The sequence below is a fragment of the Rhinolophus sinicus genome, linkage group LG05 (assembly GCF_036562045.2).
Source record: "Rhinolophus sinicus isolate RSC01 linkage group LG05, ASM3656204v1, whole genome shotgun sequence".
NCBI classification, from domain to species: Eukaryota; Metazoa; Chordata; class Mammalia; order Chiroptera; family Rhinolophidae; genus Rhinolophus; species Rhinolophus sinicus.
This window is the reverse complement of record NC_133755.1, coordinates 80,610,098-80,616,834: the sequence shown is the minus strand read 5'-3', so window position 1 is coordinate 80,616,834 and position 6,737 is coordinate 80,610,098. Positions and strand designations below refer to the sequence as shown.

The 6,737-nt window shown below is 43.7% G+C and overlaps 1 long non-coding RNA gene across 2 annotated transcripts; it reads left to right on the top strand.

Annotated features, from left to right (window-relative positions):
- Positions 1 to 4,489: 4,489 nt before the first annotated feature.
- LOC141571618 (uncharacterized) lies at positions 4,490 to 6,379 on the top strand. 2 transcript variants are annotated; one of them, XR_012496525.1, is made up of 2 exons: positions 4,490 to 4,506; positions 4,766 to 6,379. It is a non-coding gene; the product is annotated as an uncharacterized LOC141571618 (long non-coding RNA). The 2 variants fall into 2 exon arrangements; XR_012496524.1 differs by having other exon boundaries at positions 4,646 to 6,379.
- Positions 6,380 to 6,737: the final 358 nt, after the last annotated feature.

Sequence of the window (6,737 nt, the reverse complement as noted above, 5' to 3'; positions counted from 1 at the left end):
TTTTTCTTCTTGGGTACAGATAGGTCTACAACATACTATTACTTCTCTGCTCGTTTATTTATATTATAGATCCATTAGATTCAGATTAATCTGAAGGAAATAATTCGTAGGTTCTGCTGTAAATAATACACAGAGCAATCAGGAATAGAATTTCTATAAACTTACACTTATTGATGATCGACTACCTTCTCTTCATTTTGCTGTTGATTTCCATTAAGTAGATTAAACTGTGCTCTTCAAAGCAGAAATCCACTTATGTCTGATACAAAACAAATTGTTCCCCGAAGCAGTCTTGGATAGAATGCCCTCAATTTTAGAGATCCAGGATCATTTATTTTGGATAAATTTCTCCCTCTTGAATGTTGACACATTGTTCTACATCTGTCAAATGCATCATGATTATAAAATTAATCATTTTCGACAGTGAAATGAAATTATATACACACACATTAAAGTGTCCATCTCTGTCATACTTTTTATTTTTTTATTTTATTTTTTAAATTTATTTTTTAAATTTCTGTCATACTTTTTAAAGATACTTCCAGATGACATAAAAATGAGGAAAACATCTTTATTGAGAACCTATTGATTTTAAATTTCCATATTTGTGGGTTTGTTTCTAACCCCAGTTTCATTTAATTTGAGTTTCACAAACAAGATGCCTCTAACTGAAAGACTAACAGGTATAATTATTAGTTATTTCATAAGAATTTGTAAAGCTTTTTGGGTTTACTTCTTCTAAGAACTGAGAAAGTAAAAGAACTTAATGGATGTGTAAAAATAGTTTTGCATATCAGGTAGTTTCGAATTCTTTGCTTCAACAAAACTGAAGAACTCTACACTTCAGTTATGAGATTATTAAAAATAGCATTTAATAATAGCTCATTATGTGATTTTTGGCATAAAACTAAGAACTTTTAAAAATTGGGTGAAGTTGCTATATAACAAAATTATTTCCATTCCCATCCTTATTCTGTTCCCATACTTATTTATGTGCACAATGTTCTTTAATTCTTTCTTGTTAAATTTTTTTTAAAGAATAGAAATCACACAGAACCAGCCTCATAATAATAAGTAATTTTCATCAACACAAAGTTGGGAAAATAAAGCCCCTATTCATCTCAGTAAGAGATACATTTTCAGTTAAATTTTACTTTTTAAAAATTTATACTTTTTATTGTTTTTATTTACCAAAATCTGTGTTATTTATATTGTTTTTGATCAACTGTGTATTTCTAATAATTGTAATAGTATCTTAATTCATCTGACTTTTTTAAACACTTAGAACTGGAAATAAATTCATTTTAAGAACACAGTTTGTTGCAAAGGAGCATAATAAAGATTTCCCTGAACAAAAATATATTAGGATATAGTCAGGCTTGAGAACTGAAAAAAAAAAAAAAAGTGAAATATCCAAAGGAAAAAAAGGGAGCAGCGTAAACTTTCTAGCTGTTAAGAAGTAGGGTTTTTGTGGATTTTAAATTTTAATTATGGGTGTCAAAACACTATGGTATTTAGATTCCATGGGACATGTGACAGAATGATTAAAAGTTTTATTTAAACATATATATATATATATATATATATATATATGTATATATGTATAATAATGTTGGAAATTACATTGCTTGCAACTATTTGAATCCATGCTGAGAATTTTAGGTCAACTTAAGCCTGTGGGAGGAGGCATATGATCTTTTACTTTAGGAGAGATGTGAAGACACCACTGAAGAGACCACTGAAATAGTCTTCCCTCTTCTCGTTTTAACCTAATAGGAACATGGACACACAACTGGAGACGAGAATCCAGGTGTCAGCAGAGACATGAAAGAGTGGACATTTTGTTTTTTCAATTCTATGCCAGAAAGCCGTCTCAGATTGAGGAAGGAAACACTAAGGGAGAGACACACTAGTTTTGAAGCCCTTGGCATTCTGGGGGGCCTACCCCACACCCCAAATCACCAAACCCCAAAGCTCCCTTCAGCTCTGTAGGTTGTTCTTTAATTTTCAGCAATTCTTCCCCACATCAAAGAACGAATGTTTCCTTTCCCTTATAATTTGAATTCTTCTCCCTCATTTACTTGAAGATGAGGATATTACCCTCTTCTGTTACCTGGGAAGAGAAACTGACCTGTGAAAACAAAATGACCCATGTGAGGCCTGGGTGGCAGTGGGGGTTGTGAGGTCCTACAGAAAACCATTAGTCTTATACTTGAAGTAGTATAAACATTTTAATGCTCTACCCAGGGTAAAATCTGGAAACAATGGCGGAAAAGAGACATAAGTAGCTGGCATTAGACAATTGCACTCCTGGAAGTCTGTACTGGAGCACTGGCTCTCCTCCAATGAACCCTACATCTGGGGACGACACCAAGTTTCTTTGACTCCAAATTTGCTCCTCATATACACCTGGGGTAGATATCCCTTTTGAACCAATCACAGAGTTGTGTAACACGATTTACACACACATACATGCTCACCTAGAGTTTTTCTGTTTGTTTTTAATCAAGTCGAGGAACCTGGTTTCCTCCCATTGAATCACTGGGGAAAATTGTGGGAAATGCAACAATGTTCTTGGAGAGAAGGGAACTGCTTCTCAGGTGCTGGGTGCCCTTGTGGTCACTCTCCAGGCTCCTGGCTCAGCTTCCCCAGCCCCTATGAACAAGCAGGGGAGATCCGAATGCACACCAGGCACATGGAGCTCAGCCCACAGGGACTGAGCAGCCCTGGCAGGAGCCTGACGTCGGGCACTAGAGCTCCTGGAAAACCTGAACTGCTGACGTTGCAGTTCTCCACCTTGACTGCTTCTCAGACTGATGACCAGGGTGAGTTTTTCCCAGGCCCTTGCCTCACCTCCTCTGACCCAAGCAGCAGGAGGAACTCACTTGAATGGGGGGCCCCCTGGGTTTTGGCTTCTTGGCCACACCTACTGCCTCCAGGCTGAGACCTGCCTGCCTGGTGGTCATACTCCCTTCATCCTCCATAGCACACCAGTGAGGCACGGTCTCTGGCAGGGGAGTGGAGGGGTGGGATATTGTGTACCTTACCTACTTAGAGCGGGGAAACTACAAATCAAGCTGAAGACGCCTGGTATCCTCACTCCCTTTCTACTTAAGGTTTTCATTTATATTATCCAAACTCCACTCCTAATAACCAGAGCACTGAGGAAGAGTAAGGAAGATGGCTTTGGGAAGGGGAGAGGAGGAGATGACTTAGGGTTTTCTCTAGGCTGGAACCTGGTCCTGCTTAAGGCTCCCTGGATGGCTTCTGATTTATTTCCCTGGCCTGAGAGGGGATGCCCTTCCCTCCGTATCCCTCTGTAGCCCATTACAGGCTGAGGGACTCAGGTGTAGAGGCCCAGAGGGTGGTGTCTGAGACAGAAAACGGCTGTTGCACAAACTGAGGCTACCTCAGGTTAAAAGGAACTAAGAATTATATATCCAAACAAACGCTGTGAGAACTGAAGGAATAAACGCACCACCCGAAGTATTTTCCTGGGACCCTCCCCAAGGACCTGGACTCCTTTAATGATCCTTCCAGAACAGAGCACTCAGAGTCCACCTCCCACAGGTAAAGGGTCTAAAGATCTAAAGAGATGCCCTCCCCCCCTCCCTAGTCAGGGACGAGACACACTCTCACTGCTCTCCTACCTCATCACACCCCAGGGAACAAGAGAAGAATCCCTTCCTCACCACCCCAGCTGGGTGATCGCTGCGGGACACAATTACCATCCCAGATTTCACCCTGCAATGGCATTTCCTGCGCGTTCCTCATGTATCTGCAGAGCCTCCGGACGCCCTCTTCCTCCAGGCAGGCACCCCGGACTCTGCACAATAGGCATCTCCCATTGAGTCTGGGGTTTCGAGCCTCAGTGTCCACTTCTGTCCAGGTCTCCAGGCCCACGCATTTCAGCGACAGCCGTCAGAAAAGCAGGACTCGCCATGCGTCACCCCCGCGGGTCTGGTGCCTTAGGGAGCAGGCACCCTGGGGATCCGGCGCCCTGGGGAATCTGCCCCCGCGGGATCCACCCACCTCAGGCACCCTGGGGAGCAGGCACCCTGGGGATCCGGCGCCCTGGGGAATCTGCCCCTGCGGGATCCACCCACCTCAGGTCCGGAGGCTATGATTGGCCCGACTGGACGCCAATCAGGGCTGGGCGCGGTGGGGCGGGGGAACACCGCCCAACACTGCTCTAAAGCTCTTGGGTAATTCTTCCCGCCCCCAGGGAGGAGCCAGTTCCCCCAAGTCCCTTAGGGCGCCCTGCGGTGGCCCGAGATGCCCAGCCCTTAGGCCCCGCAGGAGGTTCTTTCCTCCAGTGCGCGCGATCCCCGCGCCCAGAGCTGCGACCCTGCACTCCGCCTCGTCCGCTCCTGTCTCACCCCCAGCCCCCTCTCCCACCTGGCGGCGCTGGGCTCCCAGACATAGAAATACCTGGATTGACCATCCCCGCGACCCCACTCCCACTTCTCCTGGCTTCTTGTAAACGTCCCGGCGAGTTATTCCCCTGTAAGTAAAATGGGGGGGAGGGGGAAGGTGGACCAGGGGAGGGAGAGGGGGTGCAGAGTGGAGAGAGGGGCGGCCGGCAGAGTTGGAAGAAGGTTGCGGGAGAGGAGGAGTGTAACCGCGCCAGCATTTTCCTCTCAAGGGTAGTTTCTCTGCTCTTGATCCAACTCTGATGGCGTCTCAGCTCAGTTCCCACTCAACCTGCTCACCTCTGGGCCCGGAGCAAGAGGGGGATTTGCAGCAGCCCTGTCGGGTTTTCCAGATACCACCGCATGAAACAGGAGCGTAGCATCTAAGTCCACGCCAGCTGATGACAGATGCGAATCTTGACTAACCCTGGAATCTTCTCCACTAGCAGGTGGCAAAGAGGGACGTTATCTGCCCCTGAACAGAATAACCTGAAACTGCAGCTATCACAGGTGTGAAAAAGTGGGGTCGTGGGAATCCCCAGCGCTGGTCGTGCTCCTGAGTCCACTTCCAAATCTCATCCACGACCCGGAAAGTCATTTGTTTTAGTTAAATATATATTTTTGTGTGTATTAGCCTATATATATATATATATATTTTTTTTAAGTTTGAAAAACAGTGATCCCTCTCCATGAACTGAACTCCTGGAGCCCTTGCTCCCAAAGTAACCCAGAGGCCTTCTCCTCTGAGCCCCCCACCCCCACCACCACCCACCTCTTAGACTCATCTATAAGGAAAGGAGCCCTGAGCCAAAGAATGACCTTCCTTCGGGAAATGGCAGGTGATGGAAAGGAAGGGGCTTTGCTCTTTCTGAAAACAGTTGCTGGTTAGAGTAGTCATATAACAATTACCTCATTTTTAAGTCACATTGAATCCTTCATTTTAATAATCATCTGCAGAAAGAATTGAATTGTTGAGTGTCTTCCCACAAAGGAAGCTCAAGCCCTGATTGCTATACCAGCAAGTTGTACCAAACACTTAAGGAAAAATAATTCTAATCCTACAGAAGTTCTTGCAGAAAATAAAAAGAGAATGTATCCTATTTTCATTTTATGAGGCTAATATAACCTTTATACTAAAAACGTGACAAAGACACTACAAGAAAGGAAAATTATAAGTCAGTCTCACCCATACATATAGATACAAAAGTCCTAAACACACAGTTCATATTGGCTTTCACACAGGGAAACAAAATCTCACATTCAAATAAAAGAAATCATTAACTTCTTGGGAAAGCTGGAGATTGTACAATAGCACTTTCCTTCCAAAGAAAAGCAAGGAGAAAATACACATATCTAGAAGAGAGAGAGCGAGAGAAAAAAAAAGAATCACACAGCTTTCCTATGTTTCTTTCTCTCCACCACTCTTCTTCTCTTTCTCCTTCTTCTCCTTTGTTAAAATCTTGAATGGTGTGTTGTGGGTCTCTGTTACTGAGGAAAAACAATCAGTTGGAACCTCTGTTATGCATTGTGCCCACCAGCAGGATGGGAATACTCTCAGTCTCATTTCTCACAATCATTTCGAGTCAGATGAAAGTTACGTCTTGCTCAACTCAGAAAAACGAGTGATAGGACATATGCTGGAATTGCAACTTTCCTCTCCTACGTCAGTGGTTCTCAAAACGTCTCTGGGCCGCTGCTTCAGTATCACCTGGAAATGCATTAAAAATGCAAAATTTCAGGTCTGAACCCAGATCCACTGACTCAGAAACTGTGGATGTGGGGCCCCAGAATCTGCATTTTAACAACCTTCCAGGAGATTCCAACGCACTCCAGTTTGGGACCGCCTGCTCTGATTCACCTGCTACACATGCACAGATAAGACTCCACCTGGACACATACCACCAGCGACTTCTGGCAAAAACCTCTAGGCAAAAGTCAACAACAAAATAAAATCCCATATTTTCTTACTTTCTAGTAGCTCTGCATATTCAATACAAATAATTCTTTAACAACAAAATTTTGAGCTAGCTAGGGAAAGATCCCAGAGGCAGGCAGGCTCCCACTGAGGCCCAAATAGAGAGTCATCTTACCTGACGTTAAAATTAAAAAAAAAAAAAAATTGTGGGCTTATTTTTAAGCTCAGCATGAAATCCCCCTCCTTACGTCTCTACTCTGCTTGGTTCAGTCGTCCAATAGTCTCTCATACTTTGTTTAATAAAAATCCAGTAGAGCCATTTGATTGTGTATGTGTGAGAAAAGGGAAATGCCAATGATTCTTTTCTGGTTTGACAGACAATATTCACAAATAATTTTACCTTCCTGTAG